The sequence below is a fragment of the Papio anubis genome, chromosome 3, assembly GCF_008728515.1.
Source record: "Papio anubis isolate 15944 chromosome 3, Panubis1.0, whole genome shotgun sequence".
NCBI lineage: Eukaryota > Metazoa > Chordata > Mammalia > Primates > Cercopithecidae > Papio > Papio anubis.
In genome coordinates this window covers 129,463,763-129,482,764 of record NC_044978.1, presented here as the reverse complement: position 1 = coordinate 129,482,764, position 19,002 = coordinate 129,463,763, and the positions used below count along the sequence as shown (strand labels likewise).

The following is a 19,002-nucleotide window of genomic DNA, read 5'->3' as shown; positions in this document are numbered from 1 at the left end:
TGACCTTAGTATCTACTTTCAAAGTTACTAAAACGTGATTTTTTTTCTAAGGTTTTTTTTTTTTTTTTTTTTTTTTTTTTTTTTTTTTAATGTAGAATTTGGAAGAAAGGTCATTTTATCTATCAGGGAGTATAAAAGGACTACAGAGAATGTTTCAAGGAACTACAAAAAATGACTTAGAAAAAAAAGATTGGTTCCAAAACACTAAAGCCATACCATATAGATTTATAAATATTTAATTGCATCAAGAAAAAAAAGTGATGTAACTATTCAATCTATTTTCATCATGGATTTAACTTAACTTAATTAGCTTAGTACACTTATGGGTATCATAAGGGTATTAAAAGTTACATTAAGATGATGTGAAACATGTCATATGAAAACTTTGACTAGCGTACAATTGAGCATCAAATTTAGTTTGGAGCTTTTTGGGTGACAAGTCAAAATGAGAAGCATGGTGAATTTTTAGCCTGTCCTTTTTCTAACGAAAAAATCCCAGTAGTTAATCAGAAGAGATATACTTTTAAAAATTCCCAGCAGTCAATGCAAAAAGGAATTTATCATGGAAATCCTTATATAAAGAATTTGAAATGCATAACACAAGGTGCCAAGATATTTCTTTCCATTTCAGCTCATCTCTTTTATATTGGCTCTCAGTAGTTAAAAAAATGGGGGGGGGTATCATATTAAAGCATAGTATAATAAAGACATTTTGACATTTTAACAAAAAAGTATTTTAATGTGATTATAGTAAGTACATTTCTGGTTATGTAGTTTGATATACATAGAGAGTTTAGAAAACATAGAGCAATTAGCAACTGGACTATTACTCTTAAATATCAGTGATGGTAGTTCCAGGCTTTTCGGAGATGCTGAATAAGGAAGAATTTGCGTTTTCAATCCCTGGCTATACCCTGAACCACACGTATGAATTCTTGATCAAAATATGTATTATCCACGTGCCAACTGGCAGGTATGCACGTGACAAAGGTAACATTGCTCTGAAAATAAAATAAACCCATATGTATTTTAGTCTAAACAGTGTGTAAGTCCCTTTCTACATATTAGTCAGCAAAAATAACTACAGACAAAGACAATTTTTTTTTCAGGAGGAAACTTTGGATTTGCCTTAGTGCTCAAATGAGATGAAAAGAAAATCAATATAATAAAGAAAACAGTAACATGAAAGATGGTGTCCCTCTAAATTTCCTCTTCTCCATCCAGTTCCACATTCTCCTTTAATTAAACTTGATTTCCCTCAAGCACTAGCACTCCAGATAATTATTAAATAGCCAAAATTAGTGTTTCTATTTTGTTTGATTAATTAAGACTATTGCCCATTCCATAAGCAGGATCTCCAAATTTAACTTCATTATTAGTCCTCACAGCCAAATTCAGGACCTCCCACTGGGATTTCATAGATTACAGATTTTATAGTACAATATAAAAAACAATTGTGGAAAATGTATATCTATTATAATTGTTTCTGTTTTCTTTAAACTCAAGTGTATTTTGTGATTTCTAAAAGAAAAAGATGATTTCACAGTAGTTTTTGTTTGTTTTGCTTTTGCTTTAGATATGCAAAAGCACAATATTTCATCTATTATAGAGATTAAATAGGCATGTGTGGGCTGGTCTGAAAAGTAAATTATGTTTTGTAGCATTGTTATATTTGGAAAATGAACTCTGAGACCAAATAGACATTTTTCAAATGGACTTCTGGGATGTAACTATCTTCATAAGTTGGAGTATACCAGTATTTCATGTATTTATGACTTTACTAGCCCATTTATTGGGGAAACATTAACAGATATCTACTATGTTTCAAATACTGGGCTGGGGGCTTGGATTCGGGTGGCTCCCCCACCACCAATTTACCCAGTGAGGAACTCACAGCAGTTGTGAGAGAGGACAGGGAAATACATAAAAATTATTGCAACAATTATTCAAAGTATATTCAAAATGCTATAGAAGCAGACAAGATGAAATGATTAATTCTTCATAGAATTGGGTAAGTTTTCCCAAAGGAAGTTCCACTGGAAGTGAGCCACCAAGAATCAAGAGGGACTTTCAGGCAGAGGGCATTCCAGGAGAATGAATCCACGAACCAGAGATCAGAAGTCTGAACACTGAGGAGACCTTATACAGAAGGGGGAGCTAAAAAGAAAGCGCTTGGAAGAGTTTTCAGAAGCTATACCAGAGAGTTTAAATATTGTAAGTTGTTGGGATCCAACAAAGGTTTTAGAAAAAGAGACTTACACAGTTAGATCTGACTTTGTAAAGATTAATTGTAGCAATGCCACCGTGGAGTGTAGATGCTGCTGTTTTGCACACATGTACACAATAACCACTGAAAACAGAATACTCTTTGATTCTTCATCACAATAATCCCTCCACTTCCAAATGTGCTTGCACTTAGCTGCTGAAGCCATCAGAACCTCGTAAAGTTTGAGTTTGTGTAGCAATGACAGACGGGTTACCAATGCGAGACTCGATGTGAGGCTCCCACTCTTCGCCTGAAGAACATTAACTTCATGGCTAAGCTGACCATTTAACAATTGTATTTTTAAATATCTTTCTGTTTCTGGGAGAGATCTTAGTCCTTTAGCCATGGCTTTAAGAGCAAATAGGCATCGTTCCATTTTAAATATCTTCTGCTTTTTCCTCTATAAAATGTGATCAGTGAAGAATGGATGTCTCAGGCTCTTGTTATTACCAACCTCCTCCACACCCACATGTAACCAGTTGGGTGGCTGTCCCTTGTTACTGGGCTCCAGACTGAGGCTCTACCTGCCTTCCCCATCTTGTTTTTCCAAAGCACCCATTTGTACCAGAAACTGAAACATGGCAGAAAGAAGGAATCAGCATGACATAGCTCAATTCATGGGAAAAGAACCCTGGCCAGAAAATTCACAAGAAAATAACTACAAGCAACTAAGACAGTGCTACAGCACCGCACACACTAAGAACAGGAAACAAATGCATGGCCTGAACTGTACAGTAGCACCGCCTGCTTTCAGCCCTGAGAAACCAACCCAGACTCTTATCAAGCCAGAAAGAAAACACTCGTCAATGGGCCAGTAGGTCACAGTGAAAATATTAAAGGAACTGTTGGTAAACACCAACAGGGCTTTGGCTAAGACAGCAAAATAATCAGACTCAGACTACTCATCACCACCTGTTGCACATTCCTCACCCTTCCTGCCCCTCCCTACCCTTCACCCTGGAGAGTCCAAGATCACACAGTAAATAAAACCATGATCCGTGAAAGCTCTCAGAGCTTTGGCCATTACTATCTCCAGCAAAAGCTGAAAGGATTTCCCTAGGGATTTCAGCCAAAAACACTTTTACACTTAAATCTATGTTCTAGTCTGGAAGAGTGCATTGTCATTTGTTCTGCAGTGGATTTTCTTCTAGATAACTTCTTTCCCACTTACTATCAGGCTTATATTTTCAAAATAGTTCAGATTCACGGTATGTAAGGCGCAGAAGACTACTACAGAGAAACCACCCTCATCTCAAATCCAAACCCCCTGAGATGAAGTAATAAAACCAAGCAATATAGTTGAAAGCCAAGGACGGTCCGAGTTTCAACAGCCCCTCCACATGCAGAAAGAACTACAGATTTTTCCTAGTACCATACCTCTTTTATATTCCTTCCACATACCTCAAACTAAATACCAGATCTGAAAAACTCAGTTTATATCTTATTCCCACTTAAAGGTCTTCCACCAAGAATATACCTCCTGTGAATGGTAGGATGTTATTTATTTCAGAGTTTTGTCAATATTTCTGTCCTCCGAGATGTAAAGGGGAAGTCTCTGACCACTCAGTAATGACTCTAGAGAGAACAGATTTCTGGACTTGCTACCTGAAGGTCAGGCAGTCAGGGAAGATAAAAGGGTAAGTTTTATTACTGAGCTCTCTTAGAAGTTGAAATATGCCCAGAGAAGAGGAAGTATTAAGAAATTTAAAAGGGGGAGTGAGATCTTCACAAGTCTGATGTGACTTTATTGTTGTTTCCTGGCTTTTTCTAATATATTCATTCTGTGTGTTTTGTTTTACAATGCCCAGTTCAATAGCATCATCCATTTTTGCCCTGAAGGATTGGTTTTGAGCTCTAATTGGAACTGGGGACAGATTGTTTGTATTTAATCTGTCTGTACATCTTCTACTCAGTCACTGAGTAAAGCTCTTAAACTCTACTGCAAATATCCCTGGATTCCAATGAATTTGTCTTACTTAGTAGAAATAGCAACACATATTGTTTTATTTATGGATAAGCAAAGCCTTAACAACTTTTATATTCCAAATGCTCAGCACGATTTATTTATTTCCTCTTTTGAGAAAGAGCTGAAACAATGATGCTGTGGAAGGTTAAAAAAAGAGTAACATAAAATGTGCTGGAAACAGAAATTACTTGGAGTTAATGTTTAATTCAAATGAATTAAACGAGATACAGTCTACAAAGAAGTCTGGGCTCCCTGTTACTGGTTGATATTGAAAACCTATCTAAGGAATTCAGAGTAACGTTATCTCCCTTCTATTTGGGTACCTATAAAAGAAATGCAGTCTTAAGTATTTTCTAAAAACGAGAACACATTACATGTTGATCATTAAATGTTACTTTTAAAAAAATTTAGACAAAATATTTTGAGTGGCTTGAAATTCACCAAATATTCCCTAACGCTTTGTGTTTACAAATATATGTATATATTTTATAATATATATTTCTAATATATAAAATATATATTTATATTTTTAAAACATATTTTATACTTATAAAATAAATATTTTTACAAATATATATGTTTAATATTAAAACCTATCTTTGTGTGCCTGTTATATAGGGAACTCCTATAAGATACTAGAGGAAACAAACAGGGGGAAGGGGAGGATGGATACCGAGAGGAAAATGAATTGTACAAAGGGTTTTTATTAATTCCATCTATTTTTAAAGCCAGGACATACTACCAGCTTGCTGTCTCCCGGCGCGCGCGCGCGCGCACACACACACACACACACACACACACACACACACACGCACGCACGCTACATCAGCTTGGGATTCCTGCTATCCCTCCCCGCCCCCAGCAGCCCCCGCCCCCAGTAGCCCCCTCCCCCGGCGCAGGCAGCCTCGTCGGTCCCTCCCGCGGTGGCTCCGCGCACTCCCTCAAGACCGCATGACCTACCCTGCTGGGACTTCAAGACAGACGCGGGACTGGCTGCTGCTCCGAAGGAAAAGCCTCCCAGGACCAGCAGTAAGAAAATGCAAAGAAAAAAAGGTGGTAGTGAGGCTCCTTTACTTTCCACAACAAGCGGAAGTGTTGAACCCCATGCACTAGGCTGCTCCGCAGCGCGGGTTTCGGAGGAAATTGACGGCTGAGAGAGCTGCGCCTGCGGTGGAAAGTTGGGGGGATTCCCCCAGCCACCCGCGCCAGGCTCCTTTCTGGTCCCCGCCGCAGCCTTGACAGCTCCCCTGGTCTCCGAGCCCCTCCAGAGCCCTGCTGGTTTCCACCCGGAGCTGGGCTGTGTTGCCACATGCACTTGAGAAATCCTAGCAGTTGCGCAAAGAGTCCCAGAAGTTAGAAAGGGTGATTGTGTGTGAATGTGTAAATATACAGTACAAGAGGCTGGAACAACTGAGTGGGGCCAACCCTCAGATACAGCTCGAGGTTTCAGATTTCATTTGGCAACTGGTAGCTTCACAGGACTCGAGCCGCACTAGAGGGGAGACCGGCAGGAGCCCCGCCCTCCCAACGCCTGGGTTATCTGAGAGCCTGAGCTACACCGCCGGGCTCCACCGACAGAATGCGCCCTGCCTGGTTCCTCCGCATCTGGCATTGCTCGTTCCTTTCAAGTGCATCATAGATACGTGTTGGTCACAGATCTGGGGCTGTGGGCGCGAGAAGGTTGGTGAATACAAGTCTCCTGCCCTCAGGGAGCTCTGCATTTCATTGGCCAAACCTCACACGCCGGTTTTACTTCCTCCTACCAACTCTCTGTCTCGCTAAAATTTTATTTCTCCAATCAGAATTACCTGGGCCATTAAACCAGTATTCCTGGAAATGCACATTTAGATGGATGCCCTCTAGTTAGAGCCTTAGAGAAATTCAAAGTATAATTACTTTCTTACTGTGGTGTAAGAACTCTCGGAATTACACAATATGAGGCAAAAAGACAAACAAACATTGTTTTGATGCAGGCCATCTCTTCCCACCATCACCAAAATGTCTGTTTCAAATTGTGAACTTACAGTTGTGGTTACCTGGCATGCTGAATAAAATTATTTCAAAAAGCTTTGTAAACATCTCTGTTTTAGAAGGCCACTTACAGTGGCACTTTGGAAGGCCAAGGCAGGAGGATCGCTTGAGCCCAGGGGTTTCAGACCAAAATTGGCAACATAATGAGACTCCTGTCTTTACGAAAAAATTAAAAAAAAAAAAAAAGTTCGGCGTGGCAGCGCATGCCTGTAGTCCCAGCTACTCGGGAGGCTGAAGTGGGAAGATCTCTTGAGCTCAGGAGGTCAAGGCTGCCATGAGCTATAATTGTGCCACTGCACTCCAGCCTGGGTGACAGAGTGAGACCCCATCTCAAACAATTACTACTACTACTACTAATAATAAAATCTCTCTTTTAGAAATCATCACCGGATATCCTGAAGACACATAATGGGGGTGTTCTCACTAGGGAGCTCCAGTGAGAGAAGGATATAGAAGAAGAGCACATGTTCAGTTTTAGAAACACCAAAAATAAAAAGCTGAGTGGACTCTGATATGTTTTTCCTTTTTATCCTCTTTCTTCAAGTTCTTGGAGAAACCAATCTACCCCTTCCCATGCTGAGGTCCTACTATAAACTTGATTTTCTGGCGGGAGAATTCTCAGCCCTTTAATGAATCAAATTAATTTGTGTGGGGAAAAAATTGTGTTTCATATTTCATTTAAAAAGTATGTATGGAATTCCTAAGATAGAAGTAATGTAACTTATTATCTAATTGGTGGGAATAAGTGACCTTCATCAACCCACATGGCCTTACATGTTCTAGCAACACCCCGGCAGGTGAATGCTGAGGGGCAGTTTCAGATGAAAGCTGGAAAATGATAACATTAACACAAATGAAATTTGCACACATTTGATGGACTCAAACACCTCAGGAAGACAAATGCCAATAATTATGATTCAAGATTGGGACATTTACAAAAACCAAGGAAATTGTCACATCAGTAACTTATTTCAGGATCTAACAAATATTACCACAGCAATTTAGTCTCAAAGTAATACAAAACTGAACTCAGGGTGGTTACTGGGTAGTCTCTAGTCCAAAAGATTAAGACACACCTCTAACACACACACTCGCTATGTTCAAGGCCTTTTCCTTCCCATCTTCTGGTTCTGTCTCCACCCTTTCCAATTGATAGTACTTCATTGGTGTGTGTGATATATGTGATTATCTTAAGCTAGAAAGTACAACAGAAGGAGAGGATGATTGTCACTTGGGGATTAGACAGTTGAGAGGATAGGAAAGGAGTTATATCCACCAATACAAACGCCTTCTTCCCCTCCTACTTAGAAAGAGATGGACCATTGCATTCCTTTTCTAGAAGCCCCTCAGCAAGGAGTCTGTTACAAGATAATACAACCTGAACTAGAAACTGCGTGGTGTTCTCTGCCCTCTGACTATACTATTCGACTCTTATTGTAGATTAATTGGGACCAGGGGACATCCCTTATATGTATTGTAGCATCTTTAAAGGAGAGAGTAAACTCTTGAACAAGACCCTTGAAACCTGATTCTAGTCAGAGAATGCTGATGTGACTGATACAGACTCCAGGGAGGTGGTGTCCGACATTCAACTCCCTGAGTCCCTGCTCAGAACTTGCCCAGAGGGTTACTTAAAGCTGAGTTTTATCAGTCAACCTCAATTATGAGTTAAAGGTGTGCCTCAAACCAACTCTACAAAACTCAGAAATGATTCAAGGGTGAGGGCTAACTTTCCAGGATCTTCAAGTCCTAGACACCTTTAGGAAAAAAGTCTATGAAAGGTCAGTATAATGGCAGGCAGAGTTTGAAGGACTTCAGTATTTACAGGGAGGATGTATAATACTCTAGGACCAGGGGGATTCCAGAGATCTAGAAATGAAAGCGGAGGAGGAGAGAAGGAAGATAATGGACATACTACATTTGGACAAGTTGTTTGAGTGTTGGTATTGCCAGAGTCAAGGAAAGAAACCCCCTCCACAGACAAAGCCCCCTGGACACTGATTCTATCAAGCCATTCTTTCAATGGAATTTAGTTAGGGAAAGCTTAGCCAGTGTTTCTACAATTACTTTGTCTAATATTTAAAATATATGGCTCAAATGTTACTATTAAATGAGTATGGATTAAAATGTATTTTAATGTACTTCGCTAACTTAAAAATTGCAAAGTTTTTCACCAGATTCCATGTCAGATTCTTTGAAAACCTTAGCATAGAGTAATTCATTGTCATATTACCCAATTGTCCATTAATATCAGATACTGGAGCTTTTAAATTATGTTTTCTTTTAAGAAAACATAAATTCCTAAGAGGGCAAAAAACACAGTAACAAAACTGAATAGTCAAGAATTGCCAAAATCCTAACATTTTCAACAAGCTCTCACCAACAATGCAGAATTTGTGTGGGTACTGGGATTTGCCAAGATCTGATTTCAGGATTCAGATAGAAGGCTATGCCTTTTAAAGCATGTCTGTTTCTAAACATCTGTTCTTGTTTTTTCTTTTTATTTCCTGGTAGAAGTTTCTTTTCTACAAAGTCCAGCTTTGTCTGAGCTACGTAAGGTGGAAAGAGATTCAGGGAGCTTCATGCCTACCCTCTCCAACACTTTGGATCACATGACTCAGGGAAAGATGTACTACTGTTGTTAAAATGGCGGGGAAAGATCAATCCAGCTAAATACCTGTAAGTAAGATAACAAAGGAGAGAAAGAGCATGATAGAAAAATCTGCAGTGTCCATGGGTCATCCATGGCCTCTATAATTCCACCACATGCCTTCTAACAGTCAACAACTTTAAAAATGAAGCACATTATGTGCCCATTCAGATCCTGAGAGGAGCCTGGTATCAACCATCACCACACTTTCTTTGAATTCACATATTTTTGGGTCACACTCTCTCATCCACCAGACCCCCAAAGTAGATGGTTCCAAAAATATCAATGATTAAATTTACTTTCAAAGTACTGTCTATTGGTTTTTGTCTAATTACAAAATTAATTAGCTCAACTCATGAAACTTGGAAGCTACAGAGAATCTTAAAAGAAGAAATTCAAAACTGCCCATGATCTCCCTATTTAGAGATAAGTAAAAACATTTTGAATATGTCCAGTATGTCCAATTGTTTTTTACCTCTGTGTATGTGCCTATTTTGTATAATGATTTGGATCATATTATTAACCAAAGCAAGATCCTTTTGGCGTGGGCCCAGAGTCAAACCTTGGTTTCCAATCAAGATGTTCCTTTTTGAGACAGCATCTCACTCTGTCCCATGGGCTGAAGTGCAAGGGCTCCATCTCAGTTCAATGCAGCCTCGACCTCCCAGGCTCAAGGGATCCTCCCCACTCAGCTTCCTGAGTATCTGGGACCACAGGCATGCATCACAAAGCCTACTTAATTTTTTTTTTTTTTTTTTTTTTGACGGAGTCTACCTCTGTCCCCCAGGCTGGAGTGCAGTGGCATGATCTCAGCTCACTGCAGGCTCTGCCTCCCAGGTTCACGCCATTCTCCTGCCTCAGTCTCTCAAGTAGCTGGGACTACAGGCGCCCGCCACCTCGCCCAGCTAATTTTTGTGTTTTTAGTAGAGACGGGGTTTCACCTTGTTAACCAGGATGGTCTCAGTCTCCTGACCTCGTGATCCGCCGGCCTTGGCCTCCCAAAGTGCTGGGATTACAGGCTTAAGCCACCGTGCCCGGCCCTAATTTTTTATTTATTTTTTAGAGATGAAGTCTCTACAAGTTACCCAGGCTGGTCTCAAACTTCAGGGCTCAAGCGTCCTCCTGTCTCAGTCTCCCAAAGTGCTGGGCTTACAGGCGTGAGCCACTGCTCCCAGTCTCAAAATGCTTCTTTTTATGCTGTTTAAACCTAAATTCAGGAATTTGCTGGATTCTGTTAAAGAATTAATCTTGGCTGGGCATGGTGGCTCATGCCTGTAATCCCAGCACTTTTGGGAGGCCGAGACAGGCGGATCACAAGGTCAAGAGGTTGAGACCATCCTGGCTAACACGGTGAAACCCCCTGTCTACTAAAAATACAAAAAATTAGCCAGGCATCGTGGCGGGCACCTGTAGTCCCAGCTGCTTGGGAGGCTGAGGCAACAGAATGGCGTGAACCCGGGAGGCAGAGATCGCACCACTGCACTCCAGTCTAGGCGACAGAGCGAGACTCGGTCTCAAAAGAAAGAAAAAGAAAAAAGAATTAATCTCTGCCTTCCATGATGTGCAGATTTTCTCCAATCAGCTCCCAGAGAAAGTTTCTGCTTTATACCTACTCTGGTCATTTCTAAATCCCTTACTAGTCTAGAATTTCCTTGTGCTTTGTTGACTCACAATTTCTCTAAGACAACCTTTAATATGCAGTCATTCACATTTTAGCTCAACACATTCTCTATCCTTTCTCTACTCGCTTATGAGTACAGGCATATGTGTGTGCATGCACACACACACACACACACACACACACACACCAGGAATGTTTAATATCACATATGCATACTCATAAAGTGAAATAGTTCTCCAGACATGCAGCTGTTCACTTGTGGGCTCAACTCTTAGTGTAATACTGAATGACATTTAAAATATTTAGAAATCTAATTGTACCTGAGCAACAACAGAATGGGCTTACTGTGACTACACATGCCATTTTGTAGATTTCAAGAATATTCACATTTTGGAATCTTCTAAGTTTTTTAGAAAATTAAATACTGCCATTGAAATAACACCATTCTTCTCCCAAGAATCATTATATAGTATTCCTAAGTTACGTGTGTGACTTTTAAAATGGTTTCCTATTCCCTTATACTCAGGATAATAGAAATCAAGTTATCAATAAGTTCTTCACATTCATAATTCATGTTTCTAATTGCATTGTCATGTATATTCCAAACCTTATCATCTGTCTAGGAAATCTTCATTTCTTCCTATTTTCATCATATCCAAAGCTCTTTAAATAATGGATTTTTTGCATCAATTCTATTCTTTCCCTGTCTGCATTGCCTGCTTTATCTCATCTCAGATAATTTGAAATTTAAAGAGAACATTTACCTCATTGTATGTTCTTACCCCACTGATAAAAGAATACACACTCGAGATACAAATCTAAGCTGTTAAAACTGTTAGAGAACTCAGATACTAGGCATAACTGATCCCATTGTTGATCAAATGTTAGATTTGATCAACGTTTGGATTGCTAACTAGAAAATTGGAGCTGAGGTCATTGTTTTAAGTCATCTAAAACCAACTAGATTGTCAAGAAGACTAAAATGTTTTATTGTTATAGAGTGCAGACGGGACCATCAGCTTACTAAATTATCTTCCATAAAAACTAGATAAGAGAGTGTAAATGAATCAATATAACTAATCCAAACACATTAATAATGATAATGATAAAATAAGAATATTCCTTATAGTTATTAATGTGCCTTTCCCATATGTGAAGTCTTTATTGTAGCAGCTATGAAAAATTTATCCTTATTTTCACTTTGCAGAAGAGAGAACAAAGAGAAACATTGTATATATCTTATTCACAATCACATAAGCTAATAAACGATGGAGAAAAGATTTGAATTTAGGCTATTCAAGTACAAAGTCTGGATTCTTTTCACTGATGTATCAACAACAGCATCTCCCTATGCAAATAGGGACAGCACAATTTCCCTTTCATATATCACTTATATTGGCCAAGTGTTTGAAAATAACTGTTATTACATTATTTTGTGAGGAGGAAGGTTGTTGTTCTCCTACAGAACAATTTTAAATCCCACTTAAAGTATTAATTTTAATGTCCTACACTATCAGATCTTTTATTCAAGTTACCAACCAATAGCAAAATTAACTGTTTTTTTCTTCGTGCTCACTGTCTGTGAGAGGTGCTAATGGACAGTGAATTGGCCAAAAAGCCAAGGGGAGTATCAGCAAGTGGAATAGTAAATGGTTCAGATAATTCAATAACTGGAAAGTTAGTCCCTTAATACTGAGTGTTGTATTCAAAATCTTAAAACTAAGATCTTGAAGTGAAACTAAAAAAATTTTTGAAATTATAAGCTTGTTTTTTTAAGACATTGTAAAGATAAGCTGAGGCTGATTATGTAAGAAGTAGTGTTGGGGATAACTAGTTCCTTAATATTTGAGAAATGACCAAACATAAACTTCCTGGAAAATCAATTAAAAAATGGGACTTTTGAAAGATTTTCAAAATAAACTAGGAGGATATTCCAAGAAGATGAATATTAAAGGGAAGTTCAAGATGTGGGCTATTAAGCAGACAAAAATAGGACTACAAAATTATTGTCCTCTCCTTTTCTTTTCTTTTCTTTGCTTTTCTTTTCCCGAGTTTGTGTTTGAAAATGAGAGCAAGCAAGCTTTGTGAAGGCTTACTTTGCAAGAATGGCGAGCTTAGACTGGATTGTAAGATGAGACTCAACTGGGGCTCAGGCTGGGGAGGGCAAATGGTAGCCTTTCTAAATGCTGAGCAATTTTTCTTGATGTCTTCAATGGACGACTTTCTTCAATCTTGTGTGCTTTACTCAAGGATAGACAGGTGAGTAAAAGAGGCTTCTAAATGATGATCATGTGGAATAGTCCCAAGAGTTGGAAATGGAGACACCAGAACTTCAGCCTAAGACACTGATGCATTTTAAAGAAAAATAATCCTTTTGGATAGGACATTAGATGATTCCATTCAAATGTTCTCTGACTCAAACTGGGGGAAAATGATTCCAAATTCAAGAAAGGGAACCGTGGCTGAGTGTAGTGGCTTGTTGCTGTAGTCCCCACTACTTGGGAGACTGAGGTGGGAGGATCGCTGGAATGCAAGAGTTTGAGGCTGCAGTGAGCTATGATTGTACTACTGCACTCCAGCCTGGGTGACAGAGTGAGACTTTGTCTCTTAAAAAAAAGAAAGAAAAGGGATTGAAAAATCAAAGAACAGAGAATGAGACCACCTTTTGGGTAACCAAATAATTTTAATAGCGATGTAGAGAAAGCTTCTCTAACCTGGGTTGGGGCATGGCAGTGCTCAGCATCTGTAGAAGAAGTCAGCACATACAGCAAAATCAATCCCAGCTGTACCTTCAGGTTCAATCCTGCTGCAGGTGAGGGCCACCAGGTAAGGGAGCAGACAGCAGCACTGAGATCTGCGATGACTTCCAGGGAGAAGACATAAGCTACTCAGTACTCTGTGAGAGAAAGCTTAATTGGATGGGGATTTCCATCATTCCTGCTAGTTGGCGACTCCGAGCTTAAAGTCTAAAGCCTAGACTTCATAACCAGTTCATAAACATTCATTATTAATGTAAAGTTCTCCCATATTCCTGTCTAAGGTTTTTAAACTGTTGTCAATACTCAAGTACTATCACAAAGAATTAGAAGCACATAGGGGAAGTAGTTAAGCCCAATAATGGTAATATCATAAAGCAGAAGCATATTGGGAGAAATGAGCAAATTCAAGAAAGTAACTGATTGTCATACACAGGGATGCCTCCCTTAAACAGACACAAAAGTGTGTAATACCTCCTAAATGTGAGGCCCAGTGCTAGATGCAAAGTCAATTCAGATTTGTTTGTGTTTTCAAGCAATTTACATTCAATCATTTAGAATGAGTGAACAAAAATGATTTAAAGTGAATTTTCTGTTTTCCTCTAAGGTAATGCAGAAATGATGTTGCAATATGAACATTTATTCTTGGCTAATATCTAGCCTCTGAAAGTTACTAGCATCATTTTCACAGCAAACAAAAGACTTACTTTTTATGCGGTAATGTTATATCATTATTTTAGACAGACTCCAGCCAATACTTTAAACAGTATGTGAAGATATTTTGACATATTTTACATTTTTGCTCATTTGTTGTTTCAGTTATCAACACATTGCTATGAAAACCAGAAGACGATGGCATATTTAATATGAAAATTTCCCATGTGAGTTTTCCTTGGCATCCCTTGCACAGAATCTCTGGTTTTGAACTGTGCAATTAAAAAAAAAAAAAAAAAAAAAAAAAAACACTCTTTATCAGTAAAGACAGAAATCTAATGATAGTATCAAATCTTCCAAAAATCGGTTTACAAACCTTAAAATAATTTCCAGATTGAGCATTCCACTAAGAAAGCCTAACACAACAACAACAACAAAAACACTTTTATTTTAACACTGAGTTTTAATTGCTTATATTGCCACACTTATTTCAGCCAAAAGGTGACAAGATATATAGAAATATAATTTGTAGGCTTAGAAGTGATTCAGAAGTTGTGTTTATTTTTTTCTACTTCTCCTTTTTTTTGGGGGGGGGGGATTGTTGTAAACACTTCAATTTCATTGGGTCTTAATAAAATTAATTTTATAAATCAAATAGTTAAGCTCCTTATAATGTATAAATTGATTTATTAACCCCTTATAAGGAGTGCCCCATTGGATTTTTAAAAAATATTTAGAAACAAATGGCTACTTAAATAATAAATTTTGCACATGAAGAATCTATTAATTTAAAATTTTTGAGAATAAGGATTTATGTTAATTTTTACATGTAGAGAAAAATACAGTGATAATACAGTTGTTCTTTATAGTGAAAAATGCCAACTGTAGAACTAACATGCTTATCTAAATTTAACCTTGTCTATGTTCAGTTTCTTTTAAAAGATTATCATATTCAGAGGTTATTTAAAATAATCTCTAAACATAAAGTCCAATAGGCCAAAAATTAAATATTGTTAATGTGAGTCTATTATTAATTAAACTGTATTATTAATTAAACTGTGTTATACTCATGTTGATTTTTACTGGTTACATTTCCTAGGAACTATCGTTGTATATAATCTACACAGATAAACCCATTAATAGTAAAAGTTTGCATTTGCATTTCATCAAGGTAGATTAGTGGCCTATGATTGCATTTTTTATTTAATAACTAACAGGGATTCCCCACTGATAATTGACTTTTGCAAGGTAAGCACACTGCTCTCAAATGTAAACTAATAGTCTGTGAACACATAGCTTTGTAACAACCTAGGAAACTGACAAATTTATGTCATAACTTCTTATACTGCTAATGAGCTTCAGTAAGTCAACTTATGGGTGTTTATCAGAACTTTGTATAGGTTTTGAGCAGTCATGAGACTTTAACATAAAAAATGAATTCTTTATTTAAAAGGCTACAATCAAAAGATCAATATGTGATCCACATTGAATGATGTTTACTAACATCATTGGTCATTTCCGAGCTCAATAAAGGTTTATTTACCATAGGAAATGCCTTTTAATTATTCATTACCTAAAACCTCAATACTCAGAATACAGGGGAAGAAAATCAAAATCAAGCTTCATTCTTCGTTTAATTTTACTGCACTTCAATTGCAAATACAAATATAAAATAAAAGTTTGCATTAAGTTATAAGAAAACATTCTCATGGAAACAGCACGTAGATGTCAGATGTGTTGACATCTACACCATAATAATCCACTCTCCTGTCTCTCAACTACTTGCCCAAGTAGACGTTCCAAAGGAGACATTCCCAAGGAGACAGCCCTTGTGGAAAGCGACCTGTGCTTTTCCCCTCCAAATTCCCTATACCAATGGCCCTATCCTGGGGTGACAGGGAAAGGGAAGAACAACACAGAAGCTCTGCCTTTGTCTGAGAACCAAAACATTGTAGGTCTGAACAAAAACTCACTAAAATTGCCCTTTGTGTGTATGTAGAAGTTGTAAGTAATAAAATGTAAATTACTACTGAATTCACAGTTTTTGTGTCATGTATCTTTTATTCATCGATAGGATACTAAAAATACAACTACTTATATGTGAAAGGACTTTTAAATATTTTGACATTAAAAGAGTTCCCAAGAGGTGAGAAAAGACTGAAACCTCTGCTTTAGGGCCTCCCCTCTCCTGCAGTGTTGCCCTTGTGCTTCGAAGGTGGAAGAGTGCTGCAGGGAGGGAGGACAGATGTGGGTTACAGTTGGCTACAACTCTTCTCTGATAGCATACACAGCACTAATACATTACAGAATCCTCTGCAGAGCAGTCAGGGTCACAGCAATTTTTAGAGTCCATAGTCTAAATATTCTGCTACTACAGTTTTACTAATGGGGACATGAGAGAAATATGCACTATTGATTTCTTATAAAAATTGTTGAGTTTGTTTCCAAATAGTTTAATCACTATTGCCACCTTTAATAGAACTCATTATAATGGTTGTCATGAGTCTGTTTAAATGGTTCCGCTATAATTCAATTTTAATTAACTTGATCATTATTTTTAACAATGCTAACAAGCTATGCTACACCCTTATCCTAACCTTGGCTCTTTTAGCACAGATTTAGAGATTTAAACCTTTTTCTTTCTTTTAAAAATTTCTATAGTGATACTCAGCAAATTACATTATTAAAATCAACACATTTCCCTTTTAATCAATTAGTCGTCCATTAGCAACGTTCAATATTTTTATGTTCCAAGAGGATTTCAGCTGCCCTCCTGCCTGACCACAAGCTTCATATCATAGCACACAAGGGCTATGGCATGAATAATGTGTACATTGATGTTTGCATATTATAAACACAGAGGTTCAAGTACTTTATAATATATTCATAAAACTGCCAGGCATTTTACATCCTTTGCAGATACTGAGGGTTGTTTAAAAACAGAAGTGCTCAAATCTCATAGTTCAATATACAACACAATTTGGATATTACTATTAAGATTATGATTTCATGAGTCCTGGAAAACTACACATACCAGAATCTGCTCCATGGATATTACTATTAAGATTATGATTTCATGAGTCCTGGAAAACTACATATACCAGAATCTGCTCCACTCAATGGAGTTGAAAAGAATGAGACCAAGACGCTGGTATAAAACACTGCAAAAATGTCATCAATGCTAATCAACTTCCTAGAAACTCCCAATTTCTATTGGAATCAGATCCACCTATTCCATAAGATCTAGAGATGTGCACTGGTGATTCATCTTTTGTTCTTATTTTTTGGTTGTTTGGCACCAGTTTCTTCAAATTATATTTTTCACTTGCTGGCTGAACACCCCCGACCTCTCTGTCTGTCTGTCTGTCTGTCTCTCTCTCTCTCTCTCTCTCTATATATATATATATACACACACACACACACACACACACATATATGCATATTTGTATATATACCCTATTCTACATGTATTCTGTAGGTATCTAATAATGAATTCAGGCTTGTTCTTTTTAATTGGCATTCTTCCCACCAGAGATTTCCTTTTCAGATGTCTCCCACTGTCTCCCCATTCATTTCATAGATGTCTTCTGCAGCTGGCAGTTATTGGTGTCATGATGCTACCTCATGGGATTATTTTGAACATAGAATGAATTATTACATGTGAACTGAGAAGCAAGAACAGTGCCTGACACATGGAACATACTCGATAAATAGGGGCTCTTATTATTCCAACCATTCAATCCTAGGAAATTTTCCACAAAGTCTTGCTACCTTAACTTATAGAAAATAACCATTTCATTCATTCTCTAAATGCTCTCTGAGACCTTGACCTTCATGAGGCTCCAGAAAAGACATTATAGAACCAAAATAGCATTGATCCCATAAACACCAAAGTGGTTAACACAGTCAGTATGAACACTTGTGGAAAATGCTGAGAAAGACAGAGATTTCAAACCCAAAAATTAGGAAGATGTTCTTTAGGAAGCTGGCAAATTCACTCAGGTATCAGTTCTCTTATTCAAGAGTGCAAAATGCTGTCCAATCTTCCAGGTAGTTCCTAATATATATACAACTGACTCATGCAAAACCTAACTAATGAAATGGTGATTGAATTTCCCATCCCATCCCTGGAATTCCTCTACTCTTCCATTTTATCTTCTCCCCACCATTCATCCCTGTTTTAGCAACAGTCTAGAAATAACTCATGGTACGATTTGTAGAGCTAGGCAAGGGTTGCTGAGGACAGAGGAAAAGGGATGGCAGTTCCCTCTTACATAGGCCTTGTCCTATCTTCTCTCCTCCTTTTTGTGCCTCCCTCAGAGGCTCCCTGTCTCCACATCAGAATGCCTGCTCTGGCTTCTGGGACAGAATGCCTAGGATGACTTTCCTGATATAAACTGACTGTATATTCTCTCCTAAATGAGGGCACATGTCAGTGCAGTCTGTTATGTGCCTAAATCCTTGTGTGAGGAATGTAATTCTCAACTCAAGTGTCTAATTTCAGAAGTGAGTTCCAATGATTTAAGACTAAAGCACAGATTCTTTCCTGAGACCAAATAGTGGCAAATTTCAGAATTAGACCTGAAAAGTGATTTTTCCTTGTCTGTCCCCATTTTTTTTTTTCTTAAAAAGAAGCTATAGGCTAGTTTCAGAGACAGGAGATAACAGCCAAAGCTGCGGAGACTTTGTTTAGTCACAGTCAACATGGAAGAAGATAAATCCTTGCTCAAAGGAAAGGGCTATTAGTGGTTCCAAATACAAAGAAAAGCTCGAGAGACAATAGGCAAACAAGGTAGGAAGCAAGCCCAGAATGGAGCAGGATATCTGAAGATTTGCACGGCCCTAGGTGGCTCCAGATTCTCAGCTGCCCAGCTCATAGCTGGAGGAGTCCTTGGTTCAATTGCTTAGTGGTTATGTGAATAGGATGATGGGAAGCAGTCTCCCCTGGTGGTTCCCTACAGCAGCTGGTCATACCTTCCTAACAATATTTTCACATACAGATACTGTTCAAATGGTGGATAGGCCCTAGAACATTTCCGTGTGATAGAATTATACTTA

General features: G+C 38.1%; 1 protein-coding gene across 1 annotated transcript in view; it reads right to left on the bottom strand.

Moving 5' to 3' along the window:
- Positions 1 to 5,624, bottom strand: part of ARHGAP24 (Rho GTPase activating protein 24) — a 527,106-nt gene extending 521,482 nt beyond the window's left edge. Inside the window, exon 1 of the mRNA XM_017959307.2 lies at positions 5,193 to 5,624. The gene's annotated coding sequence lies outside the window, so the exon portion shown is untranslated. The remainder of the gene's footprint in view (positions 1 to 5,192) is intronic.
- Positions 5,625 to 19,002: the final 13,378 nt, after the last annotated feature.